Consider the following 16433-nt stretch of genomic DNA (forward strand, 5'->3'; position numbering starts at 1 on the left):
TGTCAGTTTCATTACAGCCATGTCTAGCCTCGATAAACGCTCAAAATAAAAATTAAATAAAATACTGGTAGAACATTACATTTTTGCACGATTAGTGACATCCAATGTGTTTCTACTAGTATTTTTAATTTTTGAGCGATTATCAAGGTTCAATATGCAATGAAACCACCATTTGTTTTTAGTTCAGATTTTTAACTTTGTATTCACAACAGTGCCAGGAAAATTCGTCCATGGAAAATTCGTCCATTAAACTTGTCTATTATTGAATAAATATCAATTGTTGGACTTCTGCTACTTTGCTAATGCTCTTGCAAAAACCAATTAAAAATAATCCAAGTAGATTTTCATGTGCAATTTTATCTTTATTTGCTAGATAAATGTATAAAGATTCTTGTAAAAATAAATTTTATTCATTTTTAGTCATTAGAAAAAATATTTTCCCAGTACGCCACACAGAGATTTATCAAAAAAGTTCATTTTGTTTTAGAAGCAAAACATTGACTTCAGCTCCATTGTTGGATTTAAAAAAATAATAAACATGGTTTTTCATATGTTTTTTTTTATATTTATTCACTAGATAAAAATGTACAAATATAAGTGTTTTTTCTGTAGAAATTTGTTTTTATGACTGAATGAAACTTGGAGCACTGGTGTACTTTTTGGTGAACCAAAATGGCGGATTGAAATCTGGCATGTTGATGTGCTAGCATCCCAAAAACGAATTACCCATCAAATTATGCAAGCTGCTTCAATATTTTTCTTGGCTGATGGAGAGCACGCAAAACTGAATTTTTTTTTCAGCTTTTTTTGTGCAATTAGTCCGTTATGCTGTTGGGGGGGGGGCTCTTTTTTTCTTTCTTAGATTATAATTTTTTTTTAAATGTTATAATTTATAATATTTTATAAAAATATAAATTTTTTTGCATGTCTGGTTTTATAATCATAGACATAATATCCATAGGTGCAGGTCAGTTTTTTACCTGATACCGGTATACTCACATCTAGTGAATAAAGTAATTAAAAACAGCCAAAAACAGCACAGGAAGGTTGCAAAGTAACTTTTATTATCTATGGTAACATTTATTTGTTGTATACTTGATTTTTTTTTTTTTTTCAAAGGACTGTGGACAGTAAAACATAACACAAGTTTTTTTGTTTTTTTTTTTACCTATTCTGCAATATCTATATAATAACTAATAAAGAATTTAATTGGGAATAAAATGTACTTAAGTACATGTCTGTCTGTTTATTGGTTTCGGTGCTACTAGTGTTTAAATAAGTTATCATGTTCTATTTGAATAATTGTCAGCCATCTTTAAATATGGCCGCCGTTCTTACAAATGCCCAACATTTATGTTTGTGAAAAATAATATGATGTTCAGGAGTCTATTGGCATTCATTTGCCACTATTTTTTCTTCCACTCTAACCGAGGTCACAGAATCAAAAATCTAGACGGATTTTGACCTTTGGGCCCATGGCTTAACTCCCGGAGCAAGACCATGCTAACGCCATTTTTGTTTTCATTATAAATTAAGCGCTCAGCACTACTTGCATTACACATTTTAAAATCAGTTAAAACACCAAAACCTATCCAGGTAAGTAGAAGAGTAACTTGATTTGCTTTTGGTAACATTTATTTGTTATATATTTGTTTCTGGGCCACTTTTTCGTTGTTGTCTACCATATCCTAAGTGTGTACAACTCCCCATTTAGGATCCCTCCTATAAATCTGGCCCAAAAAGACATTAGTCAATTACGTGTCGTTTTTGTAAACTGCTCATGAAAACTGAATTTTTTAGATCAATTAAAAAGCATTAAAACCTACGTAACAAAAATGAACTCCATTTGTTTTGAAAATGCCCGCTAAAAATTCCTCCAGTGTTACAAGTCATTTTACGCTCGTGCGCACGTGAACGCAAGAACCGAATTACGTGAACAAATACAACGATGCGTTGTGATATTTATTTTTTACTTACGGAAACTAATAAAATGCTGATTTTTTAAAAATAAATGTGATTTCTCTTCGGTCTGTGCGCATGCGCAATCAGCCGACTTACGCCATTATAGCTGATTTTATAAAGAAAATAATCCATTGGAAAAATATTAATATCTCCAAAACTATTAATTTGCGACGGATAGGGTTTTCAGATTTTTTTTTAGCACACCGAAATCTACAAAACCAATATATTTTTATCTACTAGTTCGAGTTTACGCTTTTTCTAAAATAATACCGTTTTTATTAATAATTAATCGTTTTTCACCATTTTTGGTTATTTTCGTTACTGCAACATTGTTTCCATTTTCGAATTTCGCTACGACAAAAGAGAAAAAACATTGGAATAAATACATTGAATTCCCTCCCTTAGATTTAGAAGCGTTTACCGTAGTTTCCAATGGAGGAAGAAAAGTCATATTAGATCTATTTGAAATACTAAATTCGTTAGTTTTTACTTTTTAATTACCTTTCGGTTACTAGTTGTAAACTATTTGACACCAAAGTCATGACCGGCAGACAAGTTTTTTTGTTGCTTACTTTGCTTGACGGATGAGGTGACGGACATGCCTGGTGTCGCTTACATACAGCAATTCTTTTCGGGGGGGAAGCAGGAGCAGCTGTAATAGAAAAAACAGCATATTTCAAATTTTAACGGTTGCTTGTTTTCCGCTCAGCGGGAAGGTCATAACAAGTTTTTAAAGGGCCTTACAGATCAGTCTCTCCATGCTTAGCTTAATGCCTTTTATTTGATTTCTTCATTGCTGCTATTGAACTTTCTTGACTGGAACAATTTCGTTTCGTTTATTCTTTCGTTAAGTCAAATTAGATATTAAATTCTTGGGTTTGGATTGCCACAGAAGTACGAAAAAGTTGTCTAATAAATAAATGTGGGTTTGTATTACTGTGCACATAGATTCGAAAAAGATGTCAAAAAATAAATATATAACAAATAAATGTTATCAAAGGCAAGATAAGTTACTTTTCTACCTAACTGGATATATTTTTCGTGTTTTTATTCAATGTAACATGTTTATTCAGCTCGAAAAGCATACAGTGTTTACCGATGTATTGGAAAATTTCAAGATGGCGCCTGACTCTCTCTTTAACACGGTAAGTTGTGGAAAAGGTGTTATAAATAAAAAAAACTAGACAAAATACGATTAAAAACCCACCGAATATATGTCAACCTATGTCACGGTAACATATATTGAGCGGGTTTTTAATAGTATTTTGTCTAGTTTTTTATTTATAACACCTTTTCTATAACTTACCGTGTTAAAGAGAGTCAGGCGCCATCTTGAATTTTCCAATACATCGGTAAAACACTGGTTTTCGAGCTGAATAAACATGTTACATTGAATAAAAACACAAAAAATATATCCAGTTTGGTAGAAAAGTAACTTATCTTGCCTTTGATAACATTTATTTGTTATATATTTGTTTTTTGACATCTTTTTCGAATCTGTGTACAGTAATACAAACCCATAAATGTTATCAAAGGCTTTTCTGGGTTTGTGTTACTATAGACAGATTCGAAAAAGTGTCAAAAATCAAATGTATAACAAATAAATGTTATCAAAGGCAAGATAAGTTACTCCTCTACCTATCTGCAAAAGTTTTTAGTGTATTTACTCACTTGAAAACTAAATAATTATACAAAATACTGTTAGAAACTCACTTAAAATATGTTATCGTGACATAGGCGGACATATATTCAATAGGTTTCTAACAGTATTTTGTATAATTATTTAGTTTGAACTCATTTTCCAACACCTACCGTACTCAACAGTGAGCACGCCGCCATTTTTCTTGTTCAAATATATATATATATTTTTACATAGGCATCACCACTTATCAAGGCCAAGAGGTCACTCGAGGATAAGAATTAAAGAGTGTTCAGTAGAAATTGGACAATATAGTAATCGTTAGTAATGGAGATTCGGTAAATTTGTTAACTTATATGGAACGGCTGATCAAAAACTTGTTTATGTTAGACTTGAAGACAACCATATTGTAGTCAGCTGGAACGCAGGAAAACGGAAAACAATTTCATAGGTGTGCAGTTCTAAGAAAGAAGCGTTGTTCATGGAATTTACGCTTAGGTTTAGGCACAGATAAAGAGTGGGGGGGAATTATTGATAGTGTTTTCTGCTAGACGGGTGTTTCTTGTGAAAGTTTGGCGAGGGGAAAACCATAGATTGGAGCTTAGTTGAGCACCTGCCATGAAAATAACGATACAACAGAGACAAACTCGCAACATCTCTTCTGTGAGAAAGAGGTTGCAGGGAAGAGAAAAGGACATCCCCTAAGAGGCTACGAAGTCTATTTTGAACTCTATCAAGGTAGAATAAGTCCTTTCTAGCAGCTCCTGCTCAGATGTGGCAACAGTACTCCATCCTTGGGCGTATCTGGCTCTCATATAGATAGAGAATTGTATCAGTAGTGAGATATCTACTAGATCGATAGAAGGATCCCACCATTTTTCCAGCAGCCTTGGCAACGGATTTAATGTACGTGTTCCATTTAAGATCAGGAGTAAAGGTCAAGCCCAGAAGCTTGTCAAAACATGAGGCCTCCCCAAGACGAGAGCCATTCATTTCAATTGATGCCAGATTGGGATCAGAGTATTGATGATGTAAAGATAAAAGCTGTATGATAAACACTGTATCAATAAACACTATGAGTTTCGAAAGATTCCAGGTTTTAAAGTGAGTAAAACCACTAAAAACTTTTGCAGATAGGTAGAAGAGTAACTTATCTTGCCTTTGATAACATTTTTATTATACATTTGATTTTTGACCACTTTTTCGAATCTATGTGTATAGTAACACAAACTCACTTTTCTATCTAATTGAATAAGTTTTTAGTGTCTTTAGTTGATGTAAAATTTTATTCGGTTCGAAAAACAAGTAATATTGAACACTACCGAAGAACAAGGAAAAATGACCGTGAAGTCTCCTTACATTTTGAAGTCTCAATAATCACTTCAAAATAAGAAATAAAACAAAATGGTAGTAGAAACCCACCCAATAAATGTTACGGTAACATTTATTGGGTGGGTTTTTACCACCATTATGTTTTATTTCTTATTTTGAAGTGATTATTAAGACTTCAAAATCTCACGGGCATTTTTTTCTTGTTCTCTGGTGTTTATAGTAATAAATGCGCGAAAATTCTTTGAATTGCTTCCTTCTTTAATTCTTTGAATTGCTTCTTGTTTTTCTTTTCATTTACCTTACCTTTGGTAGTATTTATTTATTTTATATTACACTTTTTCCGGTTTTCTGTTGTTCGAAGTTAACAACTTGGCACTTTATTCAAAGGGGCTAGATTCTGCCTCGATACTAGTGGCAGAGTATCACGTGACCCACCTTTCCCTGGACTTAGAACGAGGCTGAATTTTCGGACCCCATCTTGCAACCTTAACCTTTATTTGTTATATTTTTGCTTTTTCGTACCTCTGTGGATTGTAATACAAACCTTCTTATTGAAGGTTCTTTTCCAGAATTCCTTTATATTAAAAAAAGAAAAATCTGTATATAACCGTGACGAAATGAAAATATTGTATTTCAAAAATTACATAAATTATTAAAGTAGTTTTATTTTAAAAATAAAAAGCAAATTTTACGAGGAACCGTAAAGAGACTGTCTTGTCTGTCAGTTTTAAAAACATAGTCAAGAATCAAGGAGAGATAACTCAACAATAATTCAAACTTGACGCTTTAAACCACCGTTCCTATGTAATGATCATTTTGAAAGCATAAACATACCCGTGTTTAAAAAGTCTAGCAAAAATCAACTAATGGTCAGATTTTCATGAAAATTTCAATACTTTATTCATTTATAAATCAACTTATATTTTAAAATCAGTTTTTATTAAATATATGAGAGGAATTGGGGGAGGGGCCAATATTTCATGTTACGGAAATAAAAAAAATAAGTTTAGGCTTATAAAAATTGCAACTGAAGAGTTTAAATTTTTTAAATATTTATTTTTTATGTATATAGAGAAAAAACATTATTTATTTTACTTGAAGTTGTAAATAAAAATTGACAATATTGATTTTATACCCATTTTTATTTCCAACTTCGAGTATAATAGATATATATACATAAAAAATAATTTTTTTTTTTTAATTTAAACTCCTCAGTTTTATAAAATGTTGCAATTTTAATCAATCTAAATTTATTTTGTTTACTTTTTGTAAAATGGAACATGGGAGGGGGAGGGTGAAACACCTAAAAAATAATCTCCCTTCAAATATTTAACTTATAAACAAATGTTGACAAGAAAAAAAGAGACAAAACTAGAATAAATTTTTGTTAATGAAAGCTTTCTTTTTTTTTACTCACGTTTATCCCTAACAAGGCATATCGTCACTTGAACGCAAGGAGCTACTATTTGGAACCATCCTTAGGAAAGACTAACAAGATGTTGGTTTGCATTACATTTAAACTTCTGCATACCAGTACAGTAAGGGAAACAAGTAGCAGGAAAGGAATTCCAAAGTCTAGATGTTTGAGGGAAGAAACTATTAGCGTAGAAAGCTTTCTGACATTTAGGCACTTAGACAGTGGAGGAGTTTGATTTTGCTGCTAAGCGGGTTTGTCAGGGATATGTACGTTTAAGCGGGTTTATCAGGGATATGTACATTGAGGGGGTACAAGTGCAATGACTTCATTAGAGCACATTCCATAAAAATACTTGTAAAACAGGCACAGAGATGCAGTATTGTGGCAATGAGACAGGGATTTGAGCTTAGTTGACAAAGTGGGACCTATGAGATTGAAGACTCTTTATTGAACCCTATCCAAGAGAGAGAGACTAGTGGTAGATGCACCAGCCAAGATATGCAAACAATACTCCATGCATGGACAAATGGTGGCCTTGTAGAAGTACAGAATACTCTCAGGTGTAAGTAGTCTTCTAACACGATAGAGGGAACCTACCTTCTTTGCAGCAGCCTTCGCAATGTCCTCAATGTATTTGTTCCAGTTCATATTGCCCGTGAATGTTAGGCTGAGGAGTTTGAAGGAAAAATTCTCAGGTAGGGTGTTATTTGTTTTGATTGACGACTTTTTTATGAAGCGGTAGCAATAATAGTGGCATTTCAATTTTCTCTAGTCTTTTGTTTCTCTGATATTTAATGGGCCTCGGTTGCAATTTGGGGAGAACCAATTTTCGTCTGCCAAATGGTGATGATTTGGCACAATAATAAGTACCCTTTTGTGGGAGTTGGAGTTCCCTAAAAACGGGGATAAGGGTTTGTGTCTGACTTTTATGGTTCTTGTAGAGAGAAAAGGTGAATCGAAATGGCGCCATTAAAACATGAAGGCGACAGCTTGTCATCTGCCAAATGGTGATGAAACATACATTTCTTAATAGATTGGGTAATTCATGAAAACGATAATAGCGGATTATCTTTGTTTAATAGACAGGGTTAATTTGGTCTGATCACAAGGAGTGTGAATACAAGGTGAGACGATAAAATTGTCACCCTCTATTAAAAAAAAGAAAGAAAGAAATAATAATTATAATAATTGAACCGCACCATTTTTATGTAGGCAAACGCGTGACTTACTTGTCTAACACAAAAGGAAAAACTAACATGACGAGACGGTTTGTTTTATGGTGAATAATCGCGTAACTGTGAATGTTTATGCAAATGAGACTGGTCTATAAGAGCAGACATGAAGCAAGCATGAGGCAAGTTGAGAGAAGGCGTGTTACTTACGCAGACATGTGGAAGTCAGCTGGAAAGATTGTTGCATTTGGAAGTCGGAAGTTTTGACAACAGTGTCGAATTTAACTGAGAAATTGGTGATTTGAAGTGCAAAATAAATCACGCTTGAATTATTTAATTATAAGCTATTTCGGCCCTTGATAAGTGGTGACTCAAAAGCAGAAAAAGAAAACTATGGACAGATTCGACTTTTGCTTGATACCCGAGTTTGATGGATCTACCACTGGACTATTTGTCGTCAAATGGGTTGAGAAGGCTGAGAAAATCTGTAAACTGTGCGAAATTAAAGAACCAGCCACAGTCATCCCATTGAGGTTAACCAGAGGGGTCTATGCAGTCTACCAGCAACTCGGGGATGAACCAGATTAGGGTGAAATCAAGCAGAGCCTGTATACAGTGTTTGGTACGGATCCGTTTGTTGCATGGCAACAGTTCATGAGCCGGTGACTTCACCCCAAGGAAACAGTTGACGTGTACCTAGCCGATTTACAGAAGTTATCTGTGCTGTTTAGTTGGTTCAATGACAATATATTAAGCTTATTAAGCTGTGCCTTTTTAGTAGGCTTACCTGAGTAGATCAGTAAACTGTTATGGGTATCGTCACAAATTGATGAATTGATGAGTTATTGGCCTGAGCTCAAAACATCTGTAATGAACAGGAACCAATTGCAGCAGCAGCAGCTAGTATTTGACATGCAGCATTTGAACCGCATGGAGGCAATGTGGATTCTCTCTCAGGTAGCAATAAGTGCGAAAGCCCGGTGTGCTATAAATGTGGGGAGGCCAATCATTTTGCTAAGGAGTGCTGGAGTCAAAGTGATGTGAGGAGTGTGTATCCACGAGCACAGAGAACAGTACAATGATATTGCTGCAATAAGTGTAGTGTTATCATAGAACTACTTTCATACGCGTAACAAGTAAATCATGGCGTATGAATATTGATGTCAACCGCCTAATACATACGTATTCGACAACATGGTGTAGACTTCTACACACGTACATTCAATCTTTCTTATGTAAATATGTCAATAAAGTTCTATATTAAATAAAACCACAACTTGGTTATCAATTACTTATAACAGCAAACTTAAACTAACGACAATAAGTTTGGGCACATATCTCGCAACTGTTCGGAGAAACAAAGTTGGGAGCAAGGTACTATCACCGCTCTTGCTCCCTGGTAACCAATAAACACAGTATTGGCTGTCATTGGCGTAAAAATGACAATGTGCAGTGTTCGGCACTCGTAGACACGAGGTGTTCCCGGTTTATAATGCAGTTTGAATGAAACTGGAATCTTTTGGTTTAATAAGCAAAGACCTTAAGCACCTAAAGGATGGGGTGCCCGTGTTAGGCCTTGAGGTCTGGGAGGAGGGCAATACTTTGCGATGGAAGCGAGGGAACCCAATTCCAGAGTTACCCAGTGTATTGACCAGTAGTAGGACATCTACTTGTCCGTGGCTGGCTCCGATCGACAACAGGACTATTAAAAAGACGAGTAACGGCAGTAACCAAAGGATGGGATGACATGGTTGATGATGATGTGTGGAAGTCAGCTGGAAAGATCGTTGCGTTTGGAAGTTGGAAGTTTTGACAAGTGTCGAATTTAACCGAGAAATTGGTAATTTGGAGTGCAGAATAAATAACACTTGAGTTATTTAATTATATTTTAAATAGTATTTTCAAGTTAAATTAAAGTTTTACGATATTCTTTTCTTTAATTGTTAGGCGAAAGTACTGAATAGTTACAAAACACCCGCCTCTTCCTATGTTAAGAATGGTTTTCTAAATAATAACGTCATTATTTCAGCACGGTTCAATAAATGAAGAAGAAGAAGAAGAAGAAGAAGATCTCGAGTATTGTGTACAGATTAATTCACAAACTAAATTTTAAAAATAAATAAATTAGCTGACCTGAACGAGAATCACCCCTCACCTCCTATAATTTTAATCAGTATTCTGGAGGTGGTATTTTTTTACGACCTAACGACGTTTTTTACGACCTACGACGTAGTATAAACACCCCCAAACTCCTCACGTTAAGAAGAAGAACGGCTTCCAGTATAAACACCTCCAACTTCGAAAACCATACTAAAAATTATGGGGGGGGGAGAGGCTCTTTCAGATGTGCCAATTAAATTTTTATGATAAATAAAAATACTAACAATAACGAGGAAAAAATATAATCCTATGACCCCGACGTGATTTGAACACGCAACCTTCTGATCTGGAGTCAGACGCGCTACCGTTGCGCCACAAGGCCAATCCTGAAGTGGCGCTGTTTAATTTTGTATATAACTCATGTAAAAAATACATTAACTTTTTAGTTTTAGATATGCAAGTTAATTTTGTGTTGATATTTATTTTTAAGACTTAAAATGATCGTTTTATTGAAAGTAAAGAAAAACTGATCTAGCGACCAAGAAAAAAGAAAACAAACGATTCAGCACAAAAATAATAATAAATAAAAATGGTAACCGAAACGGCATTATAAGCAAATGAAGCCGCTTAATGCGTTAAAGGTGTAGTGTAGACCTAACAAACTACTAAGAAAACTAGAGAAATAGAAAGAAAATAATAATTGAAGAAAGATGATTTTTTAAAAAAATAGAATTATAGAAAATTTTAAAAAGTAAAAACGTATTATTTACAAAAACATTGTCAGTACTTCTTCGACCACGTAAACAAAAATAGGTTCTTCGTTATGGTAGCAAAATTCGAAATTTGAAATGTTGAATTTCAAGTAAAACTAATGGTTATCTACTGAATTGAAATATTCAAAAAATTACGAAAAAAAGATCAGATAAAAAATTAATTATTAATAAAAATAGTTTTCAAAAAAAAAATTTATGTAGTGTAAATTAATAGCATCGAGTCAGGGGAAGTAACTCGTTCCGTCTTGTTACAATAATGATGGCTTTCGCGTAATCTTCTTTTTGTACAAATTACATTTTTTATGTAATAATGCATTATTAATGCAATAATATTTAATGCAATAATATTTAATTAATTGTACCTATTTACAATGCTTCCCCACGGGACAGAGTTAGACACCAGGGTCGTTTTTTAACGTGGAGAAAAGAAAAGGTACAAAAATAAAAAAAATTGTCTCAGTCGTGAACGAAGGACTGCTTACTGCTCCCTCACCGTAAGAGAACAAGAAATGGAAGTGCAGCATTCAGCAACTGCAGCAGCATCTGAAGAACAGATACTATACTTTGATTTTTATATTTAATTTATTCCGTTTAAAGAAAAATTACAATTCCAAAAATTTCAATATAAAATTTTTAAAAATTAAAAAGTAAAATCTCCAAAAGACACAAAAAATGTAGGCACAAGACAAGGCCCTATAAGATCTGGGGAGAGGGTGCGCCGGGTGCGGGGTCTTTGTAACTAAAGTAAAAATGGAGTCTTTGGCGACTTACTCTTGACTGGCCACATTTACCACAATATCTCATTCACTCTGTGGAATCTAAACTAACTAATGAATCCCCAGTGTTTTTGCAAAAAACATATATTTACAATTTCTGAGTGTGTGTGTGTGTGTGTGTGTGTGTGCATTTAAAAAAAAAATTATTAAATTAATTGTAGCATAACATTACTTATTGTTGAACTTGATAAAACAGCAAGTAGTTATCATTATTTTTTTCATGAAAACCCGTTTTTTCGGCTGTCGGATTTCGCTAAAATAACGAAGAAAAGGTAATGTCGCTAACACTTGCGGGGTATATGAGAAAAAATAAGGCCAAATGTTTCATATCTTAATCATTATTACATGAGGAGTCATTTCGAGTAATTACTCAATTTATTTTACCGATATAAACTAGGGAAATGCACGATTAAAATGTTTACATATTTTAATCGTGCCTTTTTCTCATATCACCTGCAAACTCTATTTAGCGATATTAACCGAAGAAGAACCCCAAAATAATTGGATTTTGGATGTTTTCAGAGTTACAAATTAACAAAACTGTACACATAGATTCGAAAAAGTTGTCAAAAAAAACAAATATATAACAAATGTTATCAAAGGCAAGATAAGTTACTTTTCTACCAAACTGGATATATTTTTCGTGTTTTTATTCAATGTAACATATTTATTCAGCTCGAAAAGCATACAGTGTTTACCGCTGTATTGGAAAATTCAAAATGGCGCCCGACTCTCTCTTTAACACGGTAAGTTCAGGAAAAGGTGTTATAAATAATAAACTAGACAAAATTCTGTTAGAAATTCGCTCAATATATGTTACCGTGACATAAGTTGATATATATTCGGTGGTTTTTTTTTTTAGTATTTTGCCTAGTTTATTATTTATAACACCTTTTCCCAAACTTACCATGTTAAAGAGAGAGTCGGGCGCCATTTTGAATTTTCCAATACATCGGTAAACACTGCATGTTTTTCGAGCTGAATAAACATGTTACATTGAATAAAAACACAAAAAATGTATCCAGTTTGGTAGAAAAGTAACTCCTTGCCTTTGATAACATTTATTTGTTATATATTTGTTTTTTGACAACTTTTTCGAATCTGTGTGTACAGTAATACAAACCCCAAAGCTTAAACAAATTTAAGGTGTAAATCTACAATAAAACCAAAATTCCAATTATTTTTATTATTTTTAATTTAGGCATTTTTACAATAGATAAAAAAAAAAAAACTACAAAAAACAAGTATATTACAAATAAATATTACCAAAGACAAGATAAGTTATTCTTATGCCTAGCTGGATAAATCTTCTGAGGTTTTAACTTACTTTAAAGCGTTTATTCTGTTCGAAAAACAAGTGTTACGTGAAAACAAGAAAAATGGCCAACATTTCAGGGTTACACTTATGGAGTCTCGATAATCGCTTAAAAATAGAACATAAAACAAAATACTGGTAGAAACCCACCCATTAAATGCCACCGTAACCTTTATTGAGTGGCTTTCTACCAGAATTTGTATACCTTTTTTTTTTTTACGACTTTTTCGTTTTGTTGTCTAAAAAAAAAAAATACTTATGTTTTTTATCACACGCCTTTATTCCGAATTCGTGGTCATAGGCTACCATCACTGGACTGTTTCTCTTCTCTTCTCTTCTTCTTTTAAACAGCCATAAGCAATATTTTAAGTTTAATTTGGACGGTTTCAAACTGATGATTAAATTACTAGCAGGACCTGTTAACCAGCATTGCCCGGTGGTAGCATACCCCCCACGCACACGTAAAAAATGAAAGTACCGCTGTTGTTGTTGCTCAACCTCCAACCTCCTTATGTTAAGAACTGCTTTCGGAATGGACACTTCCAACCTCCCTATGTTTAGAACAGCTTTTGGAAAAGACACCCCATTTTGTAAATGGGGGTGGGATTGTAAAAAATTTGCCCAAAATGTAACTTTGATAATCGCTGTCATGATTTCCACGCGCAAATACTATTAACGAACAACAAAATTTGGTGGTTGCAGTGTCGTTTCGTTCATGTGTAAGGAAGGAACTAAATTCCTGTAGTCACCTGTATGTTACCATGTAAGCAGTATTTCAGAAAGTGACATTTTTAAATAAGCAGAAAAAAGAAATAATATAAACAATGTTTTCTTTAAATAATGAGCAATTATTTATTTTAAATAATATATACAGAATTTTGTTTATATTATAAACTATATAAATAGGACACTTTATAATTTGAAACAATGTAAACCTTTTTGAATTTTAATGTTAGACAACAGAAGCAGAATTTTTTATACTTATCAAAGAAATATTGTTCACAGACATTTTTCAATATATATACCAACAAGAAAATGAAATTGAGAGAAATTAGGCAAAAACAATTTATGTTTTGTTACCTATTTTCGTGTAAAAATAAAAACAAAACATTTAATATTAGTTATGAATAGGGCTATGACAACAGCATATTCTTTTCATTGTTTTGATTTTCAAGTATATATCTGACACAGACACAATTAATCAACAGAGAACCCCATCACTCTACATAAAAACATATGAGAATCAAAACAAGGAAAAGAATATGCTGTTGTCATAGCCCTAGTTATAAGTGTTGAAAGTACACACAAACATTTTTCAGTATATATACACAAAGGAAAGTACAATTAGGGGGAATATGGCAAAAACATTATTTTGGTTTGTGACCTATTTGCGTTCAAAAATAAAAACAAAACATGTAATAATAGTTATTACCCGTGCGAGCCATAATAAAAAAAAATCAAGCAACCTCCTTAAAAAAAATGTAAATAGCAGTGAGTACCCGTGCGAGTGCAAAAGAAAAAAATTAGCCACAGTAAGCAGGCTTGAACATGTAACGTTAAGAGGAAAAGGAGATGCAAAAAAATAAAAAGAAACAGTTTAGTGTAACGTAATTCCCCACTGAGAAGCGTTAGAACTACGCTGCGGTAGCTTTGTATTCCCGGGTGACGCCAGATAACCCAAGGATTTAAGATAGAGAAGATAAATATACATATTTTATTTCATGACAAAATAGATATTGTTTGAAAATCGGAGAAATGTATTTTTATGGCTAAAAGTTGACGACAGGATATTTCACTTAGAACCTTGTCTGGCCTTAGATGAACCCCAGGGTCGGAGGTCAGAATTGACATCTGTCCTTGAAAATCATACTTAGATTCAGTGTGGGAATTGTACCCACGCAAAACCCTGGGGCTTAGGATTTCGTGGAGATTCGTGGCGAAATCTTATTGGCTAGGGAGAAGTACTAACCCATTCCATTTACCTTACTATAAATACGACTGTCGTGCGAAAATTAATCAGAAGAGCGAGAAGAGTTGAGCCAGAGAGAGTTTCAGATCAGAGTAGAGAAAAGACGTGACCCGTCCCCACCTCATCCATCCATCGGTTGCTGTCTGTGAAGAGAGTTGAGACTTTGAAAAGAAGTTATAAAATCTGAATGAGAATTGTAAAAACATTTGTACATAATTTTATGAGAATTAAGCTTTTGTAGATAGACTACAATCATTGTCTTTCTTCCTGCCTGCCGCTTCGATATTCGCTTTCAGCATACCAGATTATGTAACAACCTCCGAGGAGCCTAGACGACCACGTGCCGAGATCCAGTGAAATAAGAGTCCTAGCCAGCTGATCGAATGGGGCGTTACATTAGTCTACTGGCCTACTGGCAATAAACTAACTCCTAACTATATCCAAAAATTACGAAAATCGATAAGGTAGAAAATGATCTATTATTGATAGAAATTCTGCAGAAATAAGCAGCCACCTCATTGGTCGGTTTGACCGCCCATGTTTTTGTTTGAACCAATCAGATGGGTCATTGTTATTAATCACTGACTTTTGTTGGCACTTTTTTTCAGTTTCAGAAAAGACGGTGGTTGAGGAAGACGTGAAACTCATTCTCCTTATTTTTGAGGGATGGAGCCTCGAGTCCTTTTGTCTCTCTACGACATAATTAATAACCCTAATGTGGGGTGAAATGTTGCCTTCATTTGAAAACACTTATGCTCAATGTTGGGCGAAATATATCATCATTGGCACTTGTGCTGCTTCTTCGGATGGAATTTACTTCTTATAAATTATTAATGTCTCTCTGAGACGATTATGAAAGTCTACAGTTTGACTCCCCATTGTCTGCCATCCAGACGCAATACACCGTGAACTCCAGAGACAACTACCTTATTCATCCTGGAAGGCATCACTTCAAAACCTTCGGCCATCCGAATAATTCTTTGACCACATGGAGGACCGTATCCTGCAACCACCGAAGAAATCCATGAACTGTTACCCGTTACGAGTGTTACTCGCTCTATCGAGCAGATAGCTAAAAATGGCACATCTTTTTGCAATGTGGGATCATCTTAATTTAATAAAATTGCCGTTGAAATTTAAAAGTGAGCCTGTTGTGATTTTTGTTGTCTTTCTTTCATTCTGCCAAGAGCAAACCAAATGTGGAATTTCTTACATTGGTTTATTGCAAAAAAAGTAGTTTAGTTTAGATTGTGGGTCTATTTTTATAATTGCTAAAACTTAGAGTTTAAATGTCTTAAGCTTTTTTTTTATTTTGTCAGATTGTAAAAAAAATTATTTTTTTCTATTATTAAAACCGTCTTCATATTGCCGTAATTTGTGAATTGAAAATAAATAAGAAATGCCCATCTTATTAAACTGTAATTGAAAAAAAATCCTTTATTAACTTGTAAAAAAAACATCATTTTTTTTCTTCCTCCTTTCATTCATCTTATAAAAATAATGATTAATGTTTCATGTTTAGAAGCATATAAAAAATTTTCTTTAATTAATTGTAATCATTTTTTAATTTGATGTTTTGTCTGTTGCCGTAATATTGGTTAATAATATCGTTTTAAATTCATGCGCACATGGTCGGAATTTTGGCAGTTGCTTCCCTTAGATCATTTTAATTAAATTGTTGGGTCTATAAATAGATTTAATTGCCGGGATTGGTCCCCATCTTCCTGCTTCTTGATATCGATAATAGTTGTCATTGATTCCTTTTTGCATTGTTGAATTTTAGCACCTCTTTTCCTCATGGCCAACTGCCATATTGAATTTTAAGATTCCTGCATCGTCGATTCAATTGAGTGGATTATGGCGAACTTGAATTTGAATTTCTCATCCAGAGTACTTTGGACTGGATTAGTGAAAGGCCAGAATTAATTTCTGGATAAATGGATTTCTGAGCTGGACGACCAATTAATTTTGAAAGTAA

General features: G+C 33.7%; 1 long non-coding RNA gene and 1 other non-coding gene across 2 annotated transcripts; one reads left to right on the forward strand and one right to left on the reverse strand.

Moving 5' to 3' along the window:
• Positions 1 to 9932: 9932 nt before the first annotated feature.
• Positions 9933 to 10004, reverse strand: Trnaw-cca (transfer RNA tryptophan (anticodon CCA)). The gene has a single exon. It is a non-coding gene; the product is annotated as a tRNA-Trp (tRNA).
• Positions 10005 to 10649: 645 nt separating this feature from the next.
• Positions 10650 to 15597, forward strand: LOC145277938 (uncharacterized). Its single transcript, XR_013868247.1, has 2 exons — positions 10650 to 11443; positions 15064 to 15597. It is a non-coding gene; the product is annotated as an uncharacterized LOC145277938 (long non-coding RNA).
• Positions 15598 to 16433: the final 836 nt, after the last annotated feature.

The sequence above is a fragment of the Euprymna scolopes genome, chromosome 6 (assembly GCF_053919585.1).
Source record: "Euprymna scolopes isolate OS-2025 chromosome 6, ASM5391958v1, whole genome shotgun sequence".
NCBI classification, from domain to species: domain Eukaryota; kingdom Metazoa; phylum Mollusca; class Cephalopoda; order Sepiida; family Sepiolidae; genus Euprymna; species Euprymna scolopes.